The 25,740-nt window shown below is 48.2% G+C and overlaps 1 protein-coding gene across 1 annotated transcript in view; it reads left to right on the forward strand.

Moving 5' to 3' along the window:
• Positions 1-25,740, forward strand: part of MED13 (mediator complex subunit 13) — a 1,552,815-nt gene that overhangs the window by 488,661 nt on the left and 1,038,414 nt on the right. The window lies entirely within an intron of this gene.

The raw sequence follows: 25,740 nt of genomic DNA on the forward strand, positions 1-25,740 counted from the left end.
GGCCCTGATAACTTCCAACTGGCTTAATAATTTAGTTACAAATTTTATTAGCCGATATTCAGCTTTGTGTTATCCGGGTTGAAAGCTGCTATTATAGCTTGGAGGCAAGATTGAATTCCAAGTCTTATCCATTCTTCCCGCAATAGTGAGCGTCTAAAAGTGAGCATTGTTGGGCATAAGCAGACTGTGTTCCAACCCCTCGGTGTGGTAACCACACAGCCTGCATTGGGTGTGGCTATCTTTCCGGCGCCATTCTGGAAGTGTGGTCTCCAGTGAGTCTTCCCGGGCTTGACGCAGTCTGTTACAAAACGTTATAAATGCCCCAGCCTCTACGCCGTGATGGTCTAGTAAGCCAAATTCCAGGCGAACTTGTGCTGGTGATGCTGAATTCGGAAGATGGAATGCATGTTTAAAAATTTTAGTTATCAATTTATTTAGAAGAATGTTTGTGGTTCCCTTCATGATCTCTTGGCTGTATGTCAGGGAATTAGGTGTTTTTGCCTTCATCACTTTTAACAGTGGGATAAAGCTGGGACCTAATAGTTTTTTTGACTGCTGCCTCTAAAGCCAGAGCTTTGGTCCTCAGTGCTTCTTTTTGCTTAGCAAATGAGCTTCTGGATTCTAAAAATATTCCCACATACTTATAGTGAGGTGTTGAGTCAATTTTTATGTTTTTGAAGTACCACCCTCCGCACGACTTCTTGGGTTTCCCAAATTTGATTGTTTTTGTTTTTGATAGGTTTAGCTCTTAAGAGGTTATTTTCAGTGTAGGGGAGTAGTTCATCTAGTAGCCTCTGTAAGCCCACCTTCGTGTGGCTGAGAAGCACCAAGTCGTTGGCGTATAGGAGGTTGCTGATTCGTACTCCATCTAATTGAGGGAATGACAATTGACACTGTCTAGGGTTCGGCGAAAGGTCCGATATGAACAGGTTAAAAAGGAGTGGGGCCAGCACGCAACCTTGTTTTATACCACTGCTGGTCTCAATCTTCCTGGAAACATGGGAGTCTTCACCCAGCTGGATTCTTATCCACGTTTTAGAGTGGAGTTGAACTATTGCTAGTAGCAATGATTGGGGAACTCCCCAGCCTTTTAGTTTTTGCCACAGTAGGTCCCAGGGCACGTGATTGAAAGCTGATTTGAAGTTCACAAAGCAACAGTGCAGTTGAGTTTGTTGGACGGTAGCTTTCTCTATAAGAACAGATAATGTCAGTAGGTTGGTTGTTCCAGATTTGGCCACGAAACCGGTTTCATTGAATGGGAGGCGCTTTGTTTTGTTTGCCCAGGTCAGGAGATCTTCCAATAGCATACTGGCGTAGTATTTAGACTCCACGCCAAGGAGGGCTATCATTCAATATTTACTAGGGTTGTTTCTCTTCCCACTTTTGTAAATGGGGTGGATGATTGCACCTCTCTGGGAGTCAGGGACTTCGTAGTTTGATCGACATTCCAAAAACAGGGGGGTGAAATGCTCTGACCAAAATTGGGCTTCCGTTTTGAACATTGCCTGAGGGAGACCGTTTGGACCTGGCGCGCCATCAGCCCTGGCTTTCTTTATAGAGCGTAGGATCCTGTTCTTTATTCCTTCAGGTGTCACTGTTGGCTTTTTAGTGAGTAAGTTATTGTTGTTCCTACTTGTGTGATAGGGCTCTTCGGGTGTGCTAATGGGTAAAGGTCTTGGCCGCGGTCGTGTTTGATTCGCGGCCTCCGGTGAAAGTATCATTAAGTTATTTATGCTTGGTGAAGTGAGGCAGTTGTTTTTGTAATGAATGATCTTAAAGTGAGAGGATAAGAAGTATAAGAAGTAGTTCCATTCGTCAGCAATGATGTTTGCATTTCCGTGGCCATTTCTGCCTCGCTGACTCCTGTTCACCATGGACCAGAATTGCTTTGAATTTGATTTCCTGCTTTCATGGAAGAGCTTCACCCAAAATTGATCGGAGCCTTCTCGTTTTCCCCTGCATACGGCGGACTTAAAGGCTGCTTGAGCTTGCTTATAATTGAGAAATTTTGTTTTGTTGTCTGGGCTCTTCCTTAATTGCCGAAGGGCTCGATTTCTGTGAAGCTTTAGCTTTTTTGTTGCTGGTGAAATGTGTGATTGAAATACCTGCTGACGAGTTTTCCTCTTTGCGGGCACTGCATATAACAATTGGTTGGTAAAATTTGCTCAGCTACTAATAGCTGTGGAGTCAATGTCTAGTTGTTGATTTAGCAGCGCTCTGCTTTTTTCCATCCAAGCTGGGGCCATGTCGACTGACCATTTCAATCGTTTAAAATTCTCTGTGTATGTGCCTCTGAGTGTAGGCTAACTCCTGGTGGCGTGGTGTTTTCGCAAGTATTGTTATTATTTGAGGCCGATGGTCGCTCTCACCTTGTGGTGCAATGTAGTAATTCTCAATCAGTGGGAGAGTTTCTATGCTCCCTAGAGAAAAATCCAGGAAAGAGAAAGTTCGGCCATCAGATCGTGTCCAGGCTGGAGATTTATCCATAGGGAAACGACCATTCAGGACGGTGTAACCAACGGTACTGAGCTGGGTATCAGCGTACTTCACCCCCCCCCCCTTTAGATGGTCTACTCTCAGTGGGAATTGACTGTGAGACTAGGTGTGATGGAACCATTTGCAGAGTAGGCTCAGGATCTTCTATGGGATTACTGTAAAGGTTTGTGTTGAAATTGCCTGTGATTATACTTGGTATACTGCCGTACTCGCTAAGCAAATTACATACGTTTTTGGTCAGGCTATCCAATTTTGACTTTTTCTCTGAGGTGCGCGGGGATATATAAATGTTAAGAAGAAGTAACTGGCTTTCGGTCTGTCCTCTTCTCACAAGTATTCCAGTGAGCTAGTCTTCCTTAAATTTTAACTGTTTAGTTTGCTGAGATCGTTTGGTTGACCCGTAAATAGCTAGGCCGCCACTTTGCCTACTGAACTTAGACTGTCTTGTTGCAAATTATGCAAATTCGAGGTAGCCTTCTATGGGTGTATTGTCAACTGCCCAGGTTTCCTGCAGTAGAATGTCGTGCTCCTTTAGGAAGCCACTAGTAGCGGCTGATTGAATTTTTTGTTCTAGGCCGTTGATGTTCCACGAGCATATTGATACGCCTAGAGTGGAAATATTTCAATCGTTCTTGCTTCTAACTAGGGCCCCTGGGAGCCAGGACCAATCTACTGTTGCCATGTTTTGCTGACATGGTTTGTACTTCTGTATTGCTTTCGGTGAACCACTTCTAGCTGTTTTTAATACTGAAAAGTGGGCCGGACTTGCGCTGGGTATCTGGTCCTGATTGGTATCGTAAATTAATGGATAGCAAGGGGCACTAAATGCCGATAGTATTATGCCCCAATTTTAAAATTGGTCTGCTTTTGACTGAACCAATTCTCGAATTGCTGGGGTAGCCAATAATAGTTGTGGTGTTTCGCCCGCATAGGTGCCTGGTGATGGAATGAATTGGATGGCAATTATGTCGTTAGACTGCACGATGCTCAAATCCGGTATGGATTTAAAGAGTCTTAATATGTTTCCGCGGTTTAAGATATCGTGGGGACCTCTTGAGACGTACTCCAGAGTTAGCAGAAGTGTGGTGCCTGCGTTTGTATTTGGCTGCTTAAGAGCTTTGTCATCCGTTGAGGGCTTTTTCGTTGAGTTTTCAGTGTAGACCTGTGTGGTTGTGCGTGTGGCAGCGCATGGTAAAAACAGCTCACGTTGGTTGATGGTTGATGGTTGGTGACTGAGCAGGGAATCTTCTGCTCGAAGATGCTTGCGGATGGCTACTAGAACTTTTTAAGAGGTTTTGATGGACAGGCTAGGTAACTATGCGTTGCAGGGCGTGAAGGTTATACTCTTCTAATGATGGGCTATTGGGGATGGTGTTTAACAACTGCGTCAGAGGATTTTCGATTCCCAATAGCGATATAACAGGTGCAGGGGGAGGTGTTGGTGATGTCCCAGGATCGAGTTCTGCTTGCACTGGATGCTCTGAAAGTGACACATGTCCTTGAGACCCTCTCTCGGTAGGTATTTTGTTGCCTATGATCTTTATGGGGGGTCTGGGCTTGTGATACAGAATTCTGGTACAGGTTTGTGCCTGAAGTGAGCTGCTGCTCTTGTGCGTGGTCTAAGGTGATATCGACCGTGCCTCTGGAGTTTTGTGTTTTAATTTCATTTGTAGGTTTGTTTCGACTCTTCCGTAATCTTTTTTTTTTTTTTTGTTTTTCCCCTTTCGGACAACCTGTGATTATGTTCAGCTGAAGTAATGGGGGTTACTTTGCTGTCTTCTAACTCCGTGAAATGTGGGGGTATTGGTGGAGACTGGTATTCCGTGGCAGTTGGGCCCTTGACTGTATTACAAGACCGAGTTAGTGAGACTGATGACTCTGCCACGGGTAAGTTCTTGATTTCTGTTATCACAGAGGAAAGAAATTGTGGAAGGCTTGATAATGAATCAATGATGGGGAGCAGCAGCATACCGATTGAATCAGTTTAGCTTCGGATTGAGCTTTTGTAATGAGCAGATTTAGTGCCTCTAATTTCTGATCTATACCGGCGGTATCCACCGCTAGCGTGTTCAAGAGGTGTACCTGCATGTCCATTTTGTCAGAGTGGTAGGTTAAAGCGGCTGCCGAGGTTTGAAGGGTCTGTAGTAACTGAATCTAGTGATCATTTTGATCTACAGCTGGTGAGGTTTCGTGGGCTTCTGGTTTTGGTTGATCATTGGAAAAAAACGAGAAATCTAGGGGAGTAAGGATAAAATGGTCTCCTGGCCCCTCTTGATTACCCATGTTGACGCCTGAGTTGGCCATTTCTGATTGGCTTTTTGGTTCTGGATTTTTAAGTTGAGGGTGGTAATGAGACACAACTTGTGGAGTCATTACACTGGCATTTATTTTTTGCTTGAAGGATACTCTGGAGAGTTTTGGTGGTGATGGAAAAGACTGGCTTGGGAACTGCAGGCTGGACTGTTGAGAAACTAGCATCTTTGAGGGTTGAATCTTGGGTTGGAGCATGCTCAGTTTGAACAAACTGTTGATTCGGAGGAGACTGTCCTGGGACTTGAGATGATCGACTATTTTCTGGGATTGCTGAAGTGTCCGAGTTGTTTGGTTCCATGGTTGCTGTGAAAAATGGCTGCGAGCAAGTTTCACCTTCATTGACTGCCGCATGGATCGAAGCCTGGATTAAAATTTTGTTCGGAGTTGCTACTGCTTTTGTTAACGGAAAAGCCTGGATCAGTGCCCTTGGACTAGGTTTTTACTTTGGGGCAGCCAGTGGCACTAGGTTCCTAAAGTATTCCCTTATTGAGGGTTGATTTATTGGTAAGTTTATGGGGGCTGGTGAGCCCCGGTCGATCAAAGCTTCTGAACTATTGGAGATGATTTTTGGGGGGGGGAGGGAGTGCCGCCGACAGCCAATTTCTTAGGAAGTTTTTTATTTAATTGATTAGATGATACTCTGCACTAGATGTTCCGGGAGCTCTCACTGGTTCTCACTAATGAGCCCACGGGGCCTGCCTAGATGCAGAACAGGAAACTAATGGCTTCTGTAGTGTGATACAGGTACAGAGAATGTTGTCTGAGGCCTTATTTTGGTGCAGGTTAGTTGACACAATTCAGAGAAGTGCTTCAGCCAGCGGCACGTTCTATGGAACCTCTGCTTCCATTTAATGAAGCCTTGACGGATGTTTTGATGAGCACTTGGTCTAGGCCAGCCACAGGGATTCCTGTGGATAAGAACGTGGCCAGGCGTCCTCGCCCGGCACCGGGTGACCCAGCCTTCTTGACCAATCATCTGACTCTGGAGAGCCTGGTCATTCAGGCCTCCACTTCCCAAAGTGCGTTCCCTACCGCCCTGCCGGATAAGGAATCGAAAAAGCTGGAGCAGTTTGGCAAGAAGTTATTTTCCTCTGCCAGCTTGGGGCTGCGGTCAGTCAACCGGGCATGCCTCTTGGGCCGCTACTCTCACGCTGTGTGACGACACAGTGGCGCAGACACTGTCCCAGTGTCTGGAAGAGGTTCGGGCTATACTTTCCCAAGCTGTTGCGGAGGGGAAGGATGCTGCGAAGTTCGCCATTCGGTGTGGGCTAGACACCGTGGATTCTTTAGGGAGAGCGATCTCCACAACAGTGGCCCTGCGTCGCCATGCCTGGCTGCGGGCCACTGGGTTTTTGGGAGACGTCCAGAGTTCCCTCATGGACATGTCTTTTGATGGTACTCGCCTGTTTGGCGATAAGGCAGACAGTGCACTGGAGCGTTTCAAGGACTCTCGGGCTATGGCCAAGTCTTTGGGTCTCTGCACCACACGCCCGGCCACGTCTAACTTTTGTTCCTGTCGTGGCCACGGAAGGGGTGCCCCTGCACACTTGTTCAGCCAGAAGCCTGCGCAGAACCATACTCAGCGTGGGTGTGGAGGCCGCCGTGGCGGCTTAGGGGGCCAGCGTGCGGGTCAGTCCACCTCCGCTCCTGCAGCATCCGCCTCAAAGCCTTCCCAGTCCAAGCTTTGAGGTGCACCCCACGCCAGTGGTCGGCAGGATCCAACATCACCTCCCCCAATAGCGTACTGTCACTTCAGACAGGTGGGTCCTGCAAATCGTCCGGAGGGGTTACTCCCTCCCTCCCCTTCGAGTTGGGACATGGCTGGAAAATCAAGGCATTACCTTGGTGGTTCAACACCTGGCAGGTTCTCTGAACGCCAGGGTGGACGAACTCAGCCGCTGGTGCTTGATGGTTCACGAATGGAGTCTACACTCGACCGTGGCTCAAGGTCTTTCTGCAGTGGGGAGAGCCTTGGTTAGATCTATTCGCCACAGAAGAGAACGCGCAATGTCATCAGTTCTGCGCATTGGAATTTCCAAGGCGGCACTCGCTCTGCGACGCTTTTTGTCGCGAGTGGAGTTGCAGTCTGTTGTACGCCTTTCCGCCTATACCACTTCTGCCCAGAGTGCTGAAGAAGATTCGGCGCGACCGGGCCCAAGTCATCCGTGTGGCTCCGGATTGGGCACGAAGATACTGGTATCCCGAGCTACTCAGAATGGCGATCGATCCCCCGATCCGACTGCCTCTTCAGGAGGATCTTCTGTCGCCGCAGCAGGGGACGGTCCTCCACCCGAACCTGTCCAGCCTCCACCTCCATGCGTGGAGATGGAGTGGCAACAGTTGACAGCTTTCGATCTTCCTCTCCAAGTCTGTGATGTCATTCTGGCAGCCAGGCGTCCCTCCACTAAAACGGTATACACCTGCAGGTGGAACAAATTTGTGGCATGGTGCACAGCAAATGCTGTGGATCCCCTTTCTGCCCCTCTTTCTGAGGTCCTTCTGTTCCTTCTAACCTTAGCCCAGTAGGGCTCTGCTCTGGGCACTATCAAAGGTTATCTATTGGTCATCTCCGCCTCTCCAAGGCTTCTGGGTCAGCCTTCTCTTGTCCCGGTTGTTAACCGTTTCCTAAAAGGCACTATGCACACGTTTCCTCCCGTGCCTTTCATAATGCCTCAATGGGACTTAAATCTTGTCTAGACTTATCTGATGTGCGCTCCCTTTGAGCCCCTTCATAACTGTCCTTTACGTCTTCTCACTCTAAAGACGGCTTTCCTGGTAGCTATCACCTCTGCCAGAAGAGTGAGTGAGCTACAGGCTCTTTTTTCTAAACCTCCTTTTTCTGTTCATCCGGTCAAGGTGGTTTTAAGGACCCGTCCTTTCTACCCAAAGGTTGTCACGCCCTTCCACATCGGGCAGACCATCACTTTGCCCACCTTCTTTCCGCCTCTGCATCCGTCAAGAGGAAGAGAGGCTCCACCGCCTGGACCCAAAACGTGCGCTCTCGTTCTAACTGAAACGCATTCAACAGTTCCAGGTGGATGACCAGCATTTTGTTGGCTACGTGGGCGCCAAAAAAGTTCGGGCCGTGCACAAACAAACCATCTCTTGGTGGGTCGTTCGGTGCATCAAAGCGTGTTACTCGTTGGCTAAGAAGGAGCCTCCTGAGGGGCTGCGTGCCCATTCTACCAGTGCGACAGCAGCCACTACTGCCTTGGGACGCGGCGTTCCCTTGCAGGACATTTGTCAGGCAGCTGCGTGGGCTTTGCTGCACACGTTTACCAAGTATTACTGCCTTGACAGTTAAGTCCGGAGAGACTGCTTCTTTGGCTGTTCTGTTCTCCGTGACTTTCTGGTGTAATCTTTTTCGCAGGCCCACCACTGGGGTTGGTATTGCTGGGGTATCTATTCTAAGGTAAGGAATCTATCACTAACGTGTCTCTTTCAGATGCACAAGTTATTACTTGTGCAACTATATATCTGTAAGAGACATTAGTTAGTGATAGATTCCTTACCGCCCCGCCCATCCTCCCCGTTCTGCGAACTGATTTCTAGGGTTGTCATCCCTTTCAGGGCCCTAGTTTCATGGCACCAGTGGTCAGTTTCTTGCATGGCTCTGCGTTCCTGGCGCGGAAAGTAGTGTACAGAACTGACGTCCGGACGCATGGGTGGTGCCTAAGTAGTCTCCGTGACGTCATCTCTGCGCATACGACGCCAGCGACGGACGCGGAGCCGCATGACGCCACCTACAGACGCGCAGGGGTACTGCTGCCGAAAAACGTTCCGGATCCAGTCTGACTCCTGGGGATATTCTACAGTAAGGAATCTATCACAAACTAATGTCTCTTACAGATATATCGTTACACAAGTATTAACTTGTGCACCAGTCCTGCAGTCCAGAAGGCTTCATGTGGGGTTCAGTCAGTGGCGGCTTCTCGAGGGAGTGCGGTGAGGCGGGCCAGGGTGGGGGAGGGGAGGTAGTAAACTTCGGAATACGGGTGAACGGAGTTGAGTAAATAAATAAAACTAATTTCATTGCACGCACTGCAACGCCAAATCGGCGATGCAGCGCACAATGTAATTAGTTTTATTTCTTTATTTACTCAACTACATTTGCCTGTATCCTGGAGTTTACTACCCCCCTCCCTGCCCCGCCTGACCGCCTTGCAGCATTCCCTCGAGGAGCCGCCACTGTGTTCAGTGTGGGCCAAGAATACGGTTTGTCTAACCCTCATTTGGCCTTGTATTAGGTTTTTCACTGACCACCTTGGTAGGCCGGAACACATGTATTCCTGAATCCTGTGACCGGCTGTTAAAGATAGGCTTGCTACAGTCCATTTTGGCCCACTTTCTGGCAACGGCTAAATTCTTGGCATAGGTGGGTTTCGGAATCGAACCGGAGTCCTACATGGGCCACAAGGCATTTCTTCCACCACAGCAAGTCAAGGACATTTTAGGCATGATCTCTGTTTTGGGATCAGTCTTGCGTCTTTGTGAGGAGGACTGAGGTTTCTTGGTCTCTTGATTTTTCTTCGGCCACATCAGCAAGTTGCACATACAAGCCCTGCAGCGGAACCTCATAATCTAGTGTGCTCAGCATCAAGACTCCCTCTCAAACTCAATTCAAGAGAGAAGGCTCAGGATTTGCAGTGGCAGTTGTCAAATGCTATTCATAACTGCAGTATATTGCTCTCCCTTCCTGCAGCCAAAGCTCACTATATTGACATTAATTGCTCCGGAGTTGAGGGGTAAGGAGTCACCTGTTGGAGGTAGAAATCATAGGCCAATGGAGAGCCGGCTCAGCATCTGCCTGCTGGAGCGATGTGCTAGGCCGTCAAATCCTTCCTACCGCCCATCAAAGTAAGGATACTACAGGTTCTTCTGGACAGCACTATTGCTGTGTGGTACTGCAACAAGCAGGGCGAAGTGGAGTACTGGGTCCTGTGACAGGAGGCTCTGTTCCTCTGGAGGAGGCTGGATCAGAAAACTATCTTGATGTCCAACCACCTTGCAGGGTCCCTGAAAGCAAATGCATATGACCTAAGCAGGTGTCTGCTGATCAGGAGTTGCTTCTCCGTCCTATGTTGGTGCAGGAGTTCTTTGAGCACTGGTAGGTACTCTGGCTAGATATGTTGGCTACTGTGGTTAGATATGTTGGCTTCTGTGGTTCTGAAGATCAAGGAATACTATGCTAAAGTCATCTTAAGTGCCTTGGACTTAATCAGGATAGTGGGGTACCCAGAGCTTCTGAGCCTGAACATTTGCCGTGCTATCAGACTTCCTCTTTGAGAGGACCTTCTCTGTCAGCAGCAGGGCGGGTCCTGCAGCCAAAAAACTCCACAACTTAAACCTCTGTATGAAAATTGAAAGGTGGCATTTAAATACATTTGAATTGCTGCAAATGGTTATGGATTCTATCCTTGTTGCCATATGCCCTACACCAAGTCTCGTCTATGCTAGGACAAATTAGTTGCCTGGTGTGGTTCTATTGACACCAACCTCTCAAGTCAAATTTTCTTTTTGCCTTTTGTTTTCTCTTTAGCCCAGCCAGGCCTTGCAGTAGGAACAGTGAAAGGTTGCCTGTCTGACTTTAGGCCTTTGTGTTTCCTAGACCAGCCATCCTTGTTTAAGTTGCCAGCTGATGATAGATCGTCTCTCAGACCGTTTGTGATGATCAAGTGGGATCTTAACCTAGTCTTAACATTCCTTGTGTGAGGTGAAGCTTGGCCGAGCAGCGAGATGGCCGCTCGATAGAGGGGCTCCGCCGGCTCAACAAATAATCCTTCCTAATCCATGTTCATCAGAGGTATAAACGCCTGCCTACGTGTAGCTGACAACGGGGCACCCCTGTGGAGAGTCTCTCGCCACAAACCAGACTCGGGGCAGAGGCGACGGCGGTTCCTGAAGCTTGGTCTGGGTGGAGATGTGTGCACCGCACTTGCATGATCCGGCCGCCTCTAGGCCCGCGGGGGGGGCGGGCTGAGGATCCTGTTGCCGGCGCTGGCCGGTGGTGTTGCGGACCCCCGGGTCCGAAAAGTTATTCCTGTGGTGCCGCCTAGGATGAGTATTGGTCGCCCTCGTCTCACACCTGCATCTTGCTCCTGTGCTGGTGCGGCTGTGCGGAGTGGTGGTTGGGCGGCCTGGTCGGAGTGTATAGGCTGCATCCGGCGATCTCTGTACCGGCGCCTCTCACCCTCTGCAGCTGATGCTGACCCTAAACAGCAGGACTGCCATGCTTAAAAGGAGTTGAGGACCCCCCCCCCCCCCCCCAGGCACGTCACTGGCGAGACAGGTGGGCAGTTACCGTGCACTGTGGGGCATCCCGCAGCTGGTGCTGCGGCCTATAATAGAGGTGAGGAGTACCATCGCGAGTGGGTGGGGGCTGGGGGTGGTGCATCCTGTCCGCTCCTTCGGCCTGTGCATCCTCACCGGGCTAGGCTACTGGGCGGTTGCGGTCGCCTCGGTCCCCCGCCATGAATACCCGCAGTTGCTGCCTGACTAGGACCAGGGACGCCTGAGGTTGGGAGCGTGGCTGTGCCCTGTGAGGCCCGGTGTGGCCCTCCCGCAAGGTCATCTTCTCCTGTGAGCCTTTGGTGCAGTGCGGGCTTGTGGGACCTCTTCCTCTCCTGGGGCCTGTGCTGGTGAGCTGACTAACCTGTGACTGCCTGCCCGAATTGCCATGGTGCTACGACTACACGACCACCGAGCAGGAGGCTGCGATAGATCGCAGCTGGCTGCAGTGTTCTTTGCCTTACTGACGTGTGGAGCTAGCTGTTGACCAGAACTTCCAAAATGGACAAGCCTGAGACACGGCAAACCATGCTCCCGTTTAAAGGTAAAAACACCCCGTGCCAGGCGGAGCTTGAGCCACGCGGAGGCCAGGACTCGGACTCCTCTGTGGGGGCGGCAAGCCGCGATGAAGGTCTCTGGAGATCCTGGTGGATGTCAAAACTAGCCTCAAAGCAATTGACGCTAATCTAGATGGAATGGCGCAGTGCCTTGACAAAATGAGTGAGCGGGTCCTCAATCACTGAGATTGCTTAGACTAGCTTGAAACTAGGGTCTCCGATATTGAGGACAATCAGACTGGCTCGCGAACAGCTACTCCGCATGGACAGGGTCAGCTAAAAATGAGAGCTTGGAGGCCTGGTCTAGGTGTAATAACTTGTGAATTATAGGCCTTCCAGAGTCCACGGCTATCGCCAATATGGAGGACTACGTCATTACCATACTTAAGGAACTCTTTGGGGGCACCCTGTCCCCGGTGTTCATCGTTAAACAGGCGCACAGGTCTTTGGCACTGCGGCTGCCCCCAGGGTGCTCCGGTGTGCCCTATAATCTCACGCATCCTCAACCACAATGATAGAAGTGTTGTGCTGTGCCTTTCCAGGGATGGGGGAGAGGTGTAGTTCCGAGGCAATGCAATTTCCTTCTACCCAGACTTCACTGTTGCGTTCTAGGCAGCTCGGAAGGAATTCTTACCCACCAAGAAAATTCTGCAAAAAGCGGAGATTGAATACGCCCTCCTATACCCCGCCAAACTGAGAATAGATCACGCAGGCAAACCACACTGCTTCACCAGCGCAAAAGCAGCCCATAATTTTGCCAAGAGTCTGGCCCCAGGTGGGGCAAGGCGTTCTCCGCACTGCGAGGAGGCGGCATCGATGGATGACAATGACTAGTGCCCTTCCTTATGTAATCCGCCCTAGAGTTTCCTGGAGCTAATACACGGCATCCCATTGTTATTGACAGCGGGACACATTTGATTGTGTTGCATCTTAAATGTGCTGGGTGTCCTCTCTGATGTACAACACCGTGAGCGACAGCTGTAGGTTCAGCCCCCCAGCCTAGTCTTGGCTGTGGTGTTTGCCTGGCTTTCTCTGTAAAACTCAGGAAAAAAATAAAATAATAATCACTTAGGTCGGCCATTTTCCCTACACCGCAGCATGACCACTGGCATTAAATGCCTTACTTGTAACGTCCGTGGGCTTGATGATGCCAGAAAAGCCCACCTTGTACATGCATACCTCTCACGTCCTCAATATATGCTTCCCGCAGGAGCTTCAACTCACTTCCTCCAACACTGCATGTTTACGTGCTCGGTGTGCAGAGACACATCTCATGTTACTCTAACTATGCCCGGGGAGTAGCTATATTGATTCGTAAAAATATACCATGGCAACTCACACAAGCTAAGTTAGACTCAGAAGGTCGGTTTGTGCTTCTAGCCTACACCAACATCCTATCATACTGGCTTGCATCTACAGCCCCAACACAGACTGCCCTGAGTTTTTTTTTTTTTCTTTTTTTTTTGTGAGGTATGGCTTCACATTGTGAATCTAGGGCCTGAAGAGATACTCGGGGGAGGAGATTTTAATATTGTTTTGGACCCAGATATGGATAGGTCTGTCGTGCCACTCCCAAAGGCGGCGATACAACTCCACACCCTAATACAGATCAACATTTAGTTGATGCTTGGCAATTCTTACACATGTTGCGCAGGGAGGGTACATGTATTATGTCTTGTACTGGAGCATGGTTGCGCATTAACTACTGGCTTATCACTAAGGAGGTCCAGACATGGACAACCGGCACCTCAATACTCCTCTGCACCCACTCAGACCATTCCTGGTATTGCTGGAATTCGTGCTACCCGAGGGCTCTCTCCTGGTGTTTGCCGGCTGGCACGCTGCGTGACCAGGTTTTTTGTTCAGTGATACGGACCGCTATTATAAATTATTTTGCCCTGAACGTTGGTTTGGTTGAATCACCGTCTGTGCTATGGGAGGCCTTCTGGTGGTCATCCAGGGGGTCTGTATATAAGCAGGCGGGTATATTAAGGAATATCCGAGCACTACTTGCGAGGCTGGAGTCCGAACTAAGAGCGATGAAGCTTGAATTGTTTCAAACCGACGACAGGGGTATCTTGGCGAGAATACGAGCTCTTAGTGTACAATGAGGAGTCTGACTGCGAGGTAAATTACCTGAGCAAGGAGGCACAAGCCCGTAGATACGGGGAGGAAGAGTTCCCGGATAGGTCGTTAGCACAAGTTACTAGGCTACATAAAGCGCCTGATTTATATAGTGAGTCTCACTGACGGACAACACCAACACCAAACGAACACCACTGAAATATTGAACATGATGGCTAATTTTTACTCTGACCTCTACGCTACCAAATCACAGCCACACTCTGATTACATTAAAGAGTACTTGGAAATTATTCAGTTAGTGTGGTTAGATGATGTACATCGGCAATACCTAGACTCCCTTTCAGAGGCAGAGGTCTTACAAGTTATCCACAGTCTCCCGAATGATAAGGCCCCCGGTCTTGAGGGCCTCACGACATCCTTTTAGAAGGAGTTCGCTGCTCTACTAACCCAGCATCTGTTTGCTATGTATCAAGCATGCTTCAAAACGGGAGAACTTCCGTGTCACTTCGAGAGGCAGTCATTGTCCTTATCCCGGTAAACCTGCCACATCATGCGACTCCTATAGACTGCTCTCGATGATAAATGTTGGCAACAAGATTTAAGCTAAATTAATCGCTAATCATTTGACCCCAGTACTCCCTGTAATGATCCGCCCAGATCAGTCTGGGTTCGTGCCAGGCCGCTCTACAGCTCACAATCTTAGGACTCTGCAGTCATGCAATGTGTAGACCCAGGCCTACTGGCGACCGCCACCCTCCTAGACGCCACTAAGACGTTTCTCTTTGCAGTGGCCCTTTTTGTTGCAATTGCTGTAGCATCTGGGGCTTAGTTGGAAATTTCTAACCCTTCTCAAGCTTCTATACATTTCCCCCACTGCTAGATTGTAGGTGAATGGGCTGCTATCCGAACCTTTCTCCATATCTTCACGCTCATTGCTGCTGCTATTTGCACTTCTGTTTTTTTAATTCCACTTTTGCTGCCGCTTTGCGCATTCACCTGTTTTCAGTCAATTGCCTGGCTTCCCCGGTCTGCTGCGGATTTACCGATTGATGCGGAGGGAAGACCACCTATTGACAACACTCCGGGGCCTCCCTTCCGCCCCTGTTGACGCTCTAGTTGCCAGGAGCACCTATTTAGGTGCAGGCTGGACGGGACGCGCAGCGGGTGCGCTGATGGCGCGCCTAAGGCAAGCCCGTCTGCGACCGGGCCTAGGGCCAGGACCCCTGGTACCACTACTAAAAATGGGCTTACTCTTAAATATTCAGGGGAGACCCTCCATGCTCTTAGACAGCCGAGGAATAAGGCATGTAAGCTCTAGTGAAGCGCTGTTAAGTGCGGAGCACTCTCAATACCAGGAATGTCTTATAGAAATCGCTAGGAGCTCTCACGCGATGTCTCAATACGAAAGAAAGCTGGCCATCTCTGCCTCAAATAATTTGGAGCTCCAGTTAGCACTTATTAACGCTAGGTCGTTGATTAAACACAAGTATGAAATAGCACAATTCATTACTGACAATAAACTGGATGTTCTATTTGTGACAGAAACCTGGGGTGAACAGTCCTCGGATCCCGATTTTAACATTGCAGTCACTCTAGGTTTATAAAGTGGTTAGACAGGATAGACAAGTTAAAAAGGGTGTGGGGCTTCCTCTTATTCATAGGAGAGCTTACTACACATTGGTCACTTTTTCCCTCTTTAGAATGCGAGGCATTCCACCTTAAAATTTCTTTTTTGCAACAAGTCATTCAATGGAATATTGATATATCGTCCTCCTGGCTCCAGAAACCGCTTCTTGACCAATGTTCATCCACTATTTTGAGTTAAGCCTTCAATTCAAACACTTAACTGTTTTAGGTGACCTGAACTTTCATCTTGAAATTTTAGATGACCGGGACACACATGAGCTTCTCAATGTCTTATCAGATTTAGGATTGCAGCAGCTCCTAAATCAACCTACTCATCTAGCAGGACATACTCTAGATGGGTTATTTACTAATAACACTATTTCCAAGATATCTACTCTCCCTCTGACCTGGACTGACCACTATGCCATTCTCTTCAACTATAACTTACCTCAATCTGACATTGCGAATACGTCCAGCACTAAGACCTATGGTAGATTATGGCATAAAATCGACCAGAGCGCACTGGAAAGTCAGTTAGTACAAAGCCAACCAGATTTGGATTTAGAAGTAGAGGCCGCAGCTACAAACTATGCAGAGTGGCTGGAGTCCAACTTTGCTATAGTAGCTCCTAGCACAATGATAAATAGAAAGATCCCATTGGCCCCCTGGTTCTCGGAGGCGCTACGACTTGATAAACAAGCCTGTAGAAGGCAAGAAAGAAAGTGAAGGAAAAACTACGAAGCACCTGAAAAGGATGTGTATAAAGGCATGCTGTCAGATTACAAGAAAAAGCTAATTGTGTAAAAAAAACAGTATCTAACGGGGCAAATTTGAAAAAGCCTGTAATTCCAGTAAGGAACTTTTCAAGACGATAAAAATGTAACCACAGTCCCCAATGACGACATTGCCAATACTAGTCAATCTTTTTGCAACACTCTTGCCGACTCTTAAATCTAAGTTGGACCAAATATATGACCTATTTGCCAACCACGAACCAAATACTAATGGATCAGATCAAGCAGTTATAGGCAAAGTGTCTTTTCTAAACTTCTCCCCCTCTCCTCAGTTCAAACAGCTACACTCCTTTCAACAACCAAATCGGGATCCCCTGACGATCCCTGCCCCCCCAGGATCCTTCAGAGCATTAGTCCTATTATTGTCCTATTAGCCCACTGCTAACGAACGTGCCTAATCTGATTCTACTACAAGGGCCTTTTCCATTCCGGTGGAAACAGGCCTGTACACTACCCCTCCTTAAAAAACCGAATTTGGACATAACTAATCCTGCAAATTACCGCCCTATCGAAAGACTTCCACTTCCCGCTAAAATCATAGAAAAATTGTTAAATGCTGAACTCTCTACTTTTATCACAGAGAACAACATCTTAGACCAAAGTCAGTTTGGTTTCAGAACGGGTCATAGTACCGAGACGGCTCTAATACAAACTACAGAGGAAATCCATAAGGCATTAGACGGTGGAGGATCGTCCGCCCTCGTTCTGCTCAACCTGTCCGCGGCGTTTGATACCATGGACCATACTCTTTTGGTCGAACACCTAAAAACAATAGGGATAGGAGGAAAAGAAAAACCTTTTCCCTCCGGACTTCATTCCTTTCGGATAGAATTCAAACAGTGCATCTGGGCAATTTTAAGTCCGCTCATTTTACACTGCCTTGCAGGGTGCCACAGGGGTCCTCGCTAAGCCTGGCGCTTTTTAATATTTGTCTCCAAATTGGCTACTCTGATCAGAAGTTTTAATTTATTACCTACTTCCTACGCTGATGATACCCAGCTGGTTATCTCAGCAGTTGACAAGAATATCAATTATTCGACCAAACTTCATGACTGTATGGTCACCCTCAGCAACTGGATGGGTAGGCATTGCCTGAAGTTGAACTCAAACAAAACTGAGGTGGTGCTGTTTGGCGACCACTGAGGTGAGAGGTTACCAATTTGGTGGCCAGACACCCTAGACCCTCCTCCCTCGCGAGAAGCCAAGGCAAAGAATTTGGGGGTTATTATAGATGAAAAACATAATCTTAAATCCCAAGTCTCCAAGGTAGTGTGCTCTTCTTTTCTTGATGTTAGAATCTTACACAAGATACTACCTTTTATACCCTGAAATATCAGAAAATCTGAACTGACCTCCCTGGTTTTATCCAAATTGGATTATTGTAATGGGCTGTATCTGAATTTAAAATCCAATGTATTCAGAAGGTTGCAGGCAGTACAAAATGCCATGGCTAGACTTGTCTTTGATATCCCCAAATACCAGTCTTTCAGAGCACCGATTAAGGAATTACATTGGCTACCAGTAGGTCAGCGAGTCATATTCAAGGCTCTTTGTATTGTGTCTTAAGGGCTTGCACAAAGATGGACCACAATTTCTGTGGGACCTTCTTAGTTGGTATTCCCCAAATAGATTACTTCGCTCTACTAATGCCCACCTGATGTCCACCCCCAGAGTTAAAGGGCAATTGGGGGGGGGGGGGGGGGGGGTTTGAAGGAGTTTCAGCTACAATGCATTAAAGGAAGTGAACTCCCTTCGGAACACTTCCTCCCTACTTGAGTTCAGGAAACTGCTCAAGACCTGGCTTTTTAGAAATTAGCGTTGCCTGACTCAGCATGGTAGACCGTGAACGCCTAGACACCTGCGGGTATTAGTGAGCACTACAAATTGTTATAACCTATCTTGCGGCACTAGGCAGGGGTGCCCTTTGTCACCCCTCCTATTTGCACTTTCCATGGAGCCGCTAGCAGCGAAACTACACCAGCATCACCTCCACCGGGGTATACGGTTCCATGAGTGAGGCATTTTGGTCTCCATGTAGTTAGGCACCCACCGGAAAATCTAGACCCTGTTATCAGGGAGGTTGTTGCGTTTGGGGGGCTATCGGGCATAGCCATAAACTGGGCTAAGTCTCTTATTTCCTTTAACGGCGAGCACTGTACCATTCCAATCAGAGTTCAATTTACAGTGGGCGTAGGAGCCTGTCAGATACTTGGGCGTATGGCTTAGTCGCGCCAGGAACTAACTCTGGCAGGCCAACTATGGCAGAGCAGTGTCCTGGTTGGAGGAGAGAATTCCAGCCTGGGGACACCTCCAATTGTCGCTGACGGGCCGTCTGGCCATCGCTAAAATGGTTGTTACCCAAATTTTTATATCTGTTTTTAAACCTCCCCATGCCACTTACACAGAAATTTTTTAAATCCCTACGATCCAACTTACTTACCCTGACATGCGCAGGAAAACAGCCTAGAATCGCGTGGGAAACTCTCACACTGCCCTTTAGTCAGGGTGGCATCAGTGCACCTGATATGAAAGCTGTATGCCCTCGGTGCTCAGGCCCAGTATTTGCACTTCTGGTTGTATCCGGTTAAATTTCAGCCGTATGTCACGGTGTAGGGGGACCTGGTTGCTCCGGTCTCGCTTGCCACAGCACTCTATCAGCCCTACAGACACACAAGCGCTGTAGTGGATATAGTGGAGTGCGTGAGATGGGCATTGGATGGTCTCCGGCGGCGAGCAGCCCTCTATACCTATAGCACATACAGAATCCTACACTGCCTACAATGATGGATGGCGGAATGTGTAAGTGGGCCAAGAAGAAACTGACACTTGCAGACCCGTACCCGAATGACCATTTTTATTTTTTAGCAACACCAACCTCGACTGACTACATTAAACCTAACGTGGGATACTCTTCTGTACATACAACTCATGGCCCCATGTCGTGCACTTCACTTTTCCAACATTACATGCGCTTGAACATATACTCTCAAACACTTTGCACCGTCGACTTGTCACCTTACTCAATACGGTGATGCAAGATATAGCATAGGACTGCTTGAGGAGGCTAATTCCTTGTGATGGTATGCACCCCAAGCCTCGTTCTTGCACCTGGCTTAGGAATGCCCCTTAATCACGAACTATTGGCGCATGGTGCACTGTACCCTTCAGGTAATTACTGGTCATCCACTTCGCTGTTTTGCCTCCTTGGGTATCTCAGGGATCTGCCATCCACCTTGCGCCGTCTCATTGCAAAGCTTTTAAGATTAGCTAAGCAAAACCTGGTCAGGAACTGGGGTGGAAGGGACGGTTCCCTCAGTGTCGACATGGCCGAGAGATCCTGCTTACTGTCAGGACCAGCTGGCTCACTTCTGGGAGATGCCTCTCTTGTCCTGCCCGAAAGACATCTGGGATCCTTTTTCATCATTTATGCGCACAGGAGTCTCCACCCCACCTGTAGTGCCAGTGGAGTAATTCCAGCACCCTGATATTAATAGTATATGACAATATGTTATAAGTAAGTTGGCGCCACACTGGGGCATGAGCTCCACGCATTAAAGCGATTTTGTTAAATGCAGAAAGTGTGAATGCTGTCGGAAATGATACTATGTAACATGTCACACTTCTGTTTCTCTCCATCATAATGTATGTGCAGGTATTCCCCCCCACCCCCATTTTTCTTCCTTTCGCTCTTCCTGTGCCGGATATTGTTGATCTCACAGTGTAATGTTTGTTAAAATGCTAATAAAGAAATTAAAATAAAATAGAAAACATTCCTTATTTGTGTGCTCTTCAAACTTGTGCACAGCTGCTCCTTAAGGCCATTGATACTGGAGACTGTGGTCCTTGTATCCGCTCACTGCGAGTGAGCAGCAGGTGCAGTTGGTACCACTGCCTCACACTACCTACTTTACTGACAAGTTGGTATTGAGGATCCGGGCAGCATTACTTTGTTAGGCTGTGACATAATTCTGTGTTGCCCAATCATTCACTTTGCCCACATTCTTGACTCTGCTTCATTCCTCGAAAGAGGTAAAGGCTTTGTTGCCTTTCTCGGAAGAGCATTGAACTTTTTTCTTTGACTAGACGAAAGATCGGTTAAACTATGATCTCTTAATCTGCTTCTGACTTGCAAAGCAGGGGACTGCAAAGCGGACCCTTGTTAATGTGGATGGTCCTCTGCAGTAAGATGTACTGACCAAAAAGCGACCTCAGAACCCTTTCCAGCAAGACTGCTAAGTGTTAGCATAGAGCCTGCTGCTGCGATCATACTTGACACCGAGAAGGCGTTTGATTCCTTAGAATGGCCATTCTTTCTTGCCGTTATGGAACGCATGGGCATGCCGGCGAACTTTCTGGCCACGACTCGTCTCCTCTATAGCCGCCCCACGGCACGCCTGCGTATCAACGGTACGTTATCCCGACCTTTCTCTCTAACGCGTGGCACGCGACAGGGCTGTCCGCTTTCCCCGCTCTTGTTCATTTTAGCCATGGACCCCCTGATTCGGCATTTCAGGAACGACACCTCCACAGGGGTCTTCAGTTTAGAACAGGCCCGTTGCTTGCCTCCCTTTACGCAGATGACACTATCCTGTATGTAAGGGAACCACATATCAATCTTGCCCCCCTGATTCGTGAGATCCTGCGCTTTGGTGGCCACTCGGGACTGGGCATAAACTGGCACAAATCCATCATATTCCCATTGACTAGCGGCACCTCCCCGTGGCAGTGTGAGTTCCCATTGGAGTGGTGCTCGGATTCAGTACGCTATTTGGGCATTCAGATCCATTTGAGCACAGACGAAATCATCCGCCTCAATTATGGACGCGCGGTGGCGCGGTTGGAGACGCAGGTAGAGGGTTGGTTGCGCCTCCCGCTCTCCATGTCGGCCAGAATAGCCATCATAAAAATGATAGTGCTCCCCAAATTTTTGTATCTTTTTAACAATATCCCTGTTCCCCTCACTCGGTCTTTCTTTTCCACCTTGAGGTCCCTCCTGATCCGACTGGTCTGGGGCGGGAAGCACCCCCGGATCCGCTGGAAGACTCTTACACTCCCACTAGATAGGGGAGGCCTCGGCGTACCGGATCTGTATCTCTACTATCTGGTCGCGCAGTGTGCACATGCCTATGCCTGGTACCATCCGGACGCTAGGATTCCGTTTCTGCGCCCTGAGGCAGACTTTGTTCTCCCAGGCCAGTTGGCTGCCGTTTTGCCCAAGGGTATCCCCAGAAGCCCAGTGGATATTCAAACAGTGTCCACTACTAGCTGAGCCTGGAAGAAACTTTTGAGCTATTTAGCTCACCCTCGCCTATATTCCTCTTCGCTCCCTATTCGCAACCCGGGGCTACTGCCGGGCACTGATGAGGCGCTTGTGCAGCGAATGTTACGCAAATTTAACCTCACAAAGATGGGAGATTTATACCCTGGAGGGCACATATTCTCGGCGTCGGAAGAGGCGCGTTTCAGCGAGGCTACCTTCATGGATAGGTTCGTTCTTCGCCGACTCTATTGCGCGGCCAGGGCGGTAATTGAGGGTTTCCCCCTTGAGCCTGCTTCCTTCGAACCCCTTACCACCGTTATTGACAGGGATACGGGGGCCCACATGGTCTCGAGGCTGTACAAGGCGTGTGCGGCTTTGCTCCCTTGTACGGATGACCGCGGGCGGAGTGGGAGACGGACTTGGGTAGGCCTATTACGGATGAACAGTGGACGGCCTGCTGTAAGGTCACTGCTGCGGTGTCACTGAACAGTCGTCACAAACTCCTTCACTATAAATTCCTACGACGTTGGTACATGACCCCAGACAGACTCCATTCCATTGAGCCTGCACGACCTCACCTCTGCTGGAAGTGCTCGGCACCGCATGCGGACTTCGCACACTTGTCCTGGACTTGTCCAGGGCTGCAATCATTCTGGACACAAGTTTACAAGGTCTTAGAAGACATGTTAGAGCTTACACTTGTTCCCGCTCCAGAGGTTGCGTTGTTGGGCTATACAGCAAATTTCCCTAAGAACGTTCGTAAGTTGGCCGCTATGGGTCTACTTCTGGCCAAACGTGAAATCGCCAGGCGCTGGGGGGATAGACGTGCTCCTACGGTCAAATCGTGGCTCACTGCCATGGCGTATTGCAGCACGAATAGCGAACTCTACTCCAGTCTCCTTCCCGCGGCGGCGCGCCCTAGGGACATCTGGGGCCCTTACAAAACATACATTGCGGGCCTCCCCGGTTCCCCCTCGTCACCCACACATTCCGGTATAGTTCCAACGGGAGTGGGGTAGGCGAGTCGATATGGGCATTGGAGGAATGGGGACGTCAGGGAATGAATGGGATGGTATGCTCCATGGGGCGTTTGTTGGGGGGGGGGTAGATGGCAGGGACTTCACAAGGGTAGCGGGGTATGCGTGGAGGGATGGGGTGGCTATGGGCCCTGGGTGTGGATTGTTGATGTCAGTTTAATCTGTTTCAATTTAGACAAGTATTGATGGGGGATTGATCAAGGGGATTCCGATGTCGGATGCCATCCATAAGTTACACATCCTGTCAGGGAGCTGGAAGTGTTATGATGTACCTCCATACTTTGTCATTGGTGAACGCACAGCTATCATTTGTGTATCGTTTGATTTTGCAAATCTAAATAAAGCTTTAAAAAAAAAAAAAAAGTGTTAGCATAGAGGATGCCTAATCTAAATGTTTGCCAGGCTGACATGTGGGCGTTTGTGCATACATACCTTAAGCAGTACTGCCTTGACAGCCAAGTCTTACTAAAAGGTCAGTTTACGCACTCTGTCCAGCAGGACTTTTTGGTTTGAGTCTACTCCCCAAACCATTCCCCTTTTGGGGAATGGTTTGGGGAGTAGACTACTGCTTTGGTATAGATTTTGAAGGCAAAGAAGTTTCAGTTAGAAGTTTTCATTAGAAGAATAAGTTGATTACATTCTGTTATGCTGTTTTGGGTGAATGCTCTAACTGCAGATTCATCACAGCTTTCCATTCTCCCCTTTTTCTGCAGTGGACGTCTTATCGTAATAAGGTTCCAAGTTTAATTTTTGGTACTGTTGCCTGCAATGTTTTTCAAAGCTCTGTTAGAGTTAGAGCATGCAAAATAATAAAGAATAAGGAACTGATGTCCAAGCTCAGGGGATTCTGCTCCAACACTTTCTAGGGTGGTAAGAAGTCATGCCCAGCCATTAAACTTCATCTACCTGTGGATGTGAGGCATTGCTGAAACATCTCCAGATCCAGTCTTGTGCCTGGTAGTATTCCTAAGGTGAAGAATCTGTAGTTGGGTTCCCACCAGACACAGCATTACTAAATTATTATTCAAGAAGAGAGGAGTTGAAGTGAACAGGATTTTTTGTTTGCCTTCAGCCAGTTAGAAGAATGTTTGGGGAAGTTTATCCTAGATCTCAATGTCATTTTGAAATGGATGTATCAAAGTATGCGTTAAAACATTTTGGGAACTGCCTCAAAACAATTGCTTCCAGTGACTAACATGAGGAGAGCATATTATGTTTGAATGACGGAAGTTATTATGCTGAACAAACAGTATGCCTAGCAAAGGCTTTGGAATATACTTCTTGCATATTGTGCTAAAATGATGGTCTTGCCATGGAGAAATTACAAAACAAGGGAAAAGAGACCATCGATTAAATGTACTGTTCATAGCATGTGTTGTGGATACTTGCACTCTGCATACTCCTGCCTGCTAGTGTTTGGCACCAATGTCTAAAATAAGTTTCTCTTTGTAGTTTTCAAATCACAAGGTCTGTCCCTGGACCCCTAGCTCACAATGCAACAAGATTCCTCAGATCATTTTTTTTTCTGCCATTTGATATTGCACCGATGAATGTTGTTCACAAGGGCCTTTGCTTCCAGCCTGCTGGACTTCAATCCTAGGACTGAAAAATGTCTTACTATCATTTAGGAAGTAAATCTGTGCTGAAAAGGAACTACTTGCAAGCCCTCGACCTCAAGGGATCCTAATTCCCATTCATCCAGGTCCTCACCAGTACATCTGCTTTATAATAAGTGTACAACAACACCAGTTCATAGTTCTACCCTTTTGAGGTCACTACTGTCCCAAGGGTGGCCACAAAATGTCTGGCAGTAATTTCTGCCACATGCATGACTGCATGTGTGACCCTTTCAAGATTCTCTGAGGCAGTCTTCACAAGCAGAGCTTCACTTGAAAATCTAGTATTGGTGCAGCACTCTATTCAAGCCTCCCTTCTACAGTGGAATATCAAAGACTTGATGCTGGGCAGGCCATTCCTAGAGAGTCATCCATAAGTAACTATTAACACGGATGCCTCACTAACGTGGTGAGACCACATCTCAACATCAAGACTGTGAAGGGTACATGATTTGCCCATAAGTACAGGATGTTGAGCCGGCGCCGAAACTTGGACCTGGTTCCTCAGCTCCAAAGTCGGCAGCTTTGCCCATACCGCCACAGCCTCTCCATGCTCAGTGTTCTAAACTAGCAACATTTTGGCACGCTAGCAACTCTAATGGGCGTAATGAAATGTGATGTCGTCCTTAGTTACGGATCGTTCTCAGACCTTGAAGCTACAGCACTTCTACTCGGTGGTCTTTTCTTTCATGAGTAGTGCCACAGGGCTCTTTGTTAATCCCCATGCTCTTTAATGTTCATGTGGCCCCCCTTGCGGCCATAAACCAGGAATTTGGGCTGAAGGTATGGTCCTATGCTGACGATGCACAGATCATTGTGTCAATCCCGAAGAATTCCTGCGCCATAGCAGATAATTTTGCTATTGAGGTTGGCTGTGTGACCCTGGATGAGCCAGAATTCTCTAAAACTTATTGGGGGGGCAAAACCGAAGTGCTACTCTTTGGTACAGGACTATCGACAGCTGCTGGTCGTCAGATACACTAGGTACCACCCCAGCCCTGAGAAGGCCAAAAATCTTGTAGTTCTACTAGATATTGAAATTATTTAAATGCCCTGGCTAATCGTACGGTGGATACCTGCATCCGGATCATAAGGATGCTTAGGAAAATCTTCCCGCTTATCCAGCAGTCGGCACAAAAGCAAATTGCCCTTGTTTTTAGTTTTGTCCAAATTGGATTATTTCAACTTTCTATACCTAGACTCCAAGACAAGCACCAAGCACAGACTTAGTGGTACAAAATGCGCTTGCCAGATTAATTCTGGATATCCCCGGGCACCAGTCTGTCGCCAAGGGACTAGAGGCCTTACATTGGCTTCCTATCAGAAAGCACATTGTTTAAATCTCTCTGCATAGTGCATAAGCCTCTTTTTCTCCATAGCCCATCAATAATAAAAAAATGTTTAGCTGGTATCACCCAGGAAGTGAATTATAATTTGAGTAACGGACGGATATTAGGGGGGAATTAACAGATGCCAGATTTTGAGGGTACTATGGAGCTATAGCAAGAGGCAGCCCTTACTAGCGCTACGAGGCCATGAAAGTCACAGAAGTGTGTTACACCAAAAAGTGAGTAACATAGTGAGCAGTGCACTTTTACCCCCTTCTTTACTCTTTTATAGACCCCGCCCTCCTCTTTGTATTCAACATAGAGCACCGGCATCACCATT

Source organism: Triturus cristatus, chromosome 3_2 (genome assembly GCF_964204655.1).
Source record: "Triturus cristatus chromosome 3_2, aTriCri1.1, whole genome shotgun sequence".
NCBI classification, from domain to species: domain Eukaryota; kingdom Metazoa; phylum Chordata; class Amphibia; order Caudata; family Salamandridae; genus Triturus; species Triturus cristatus.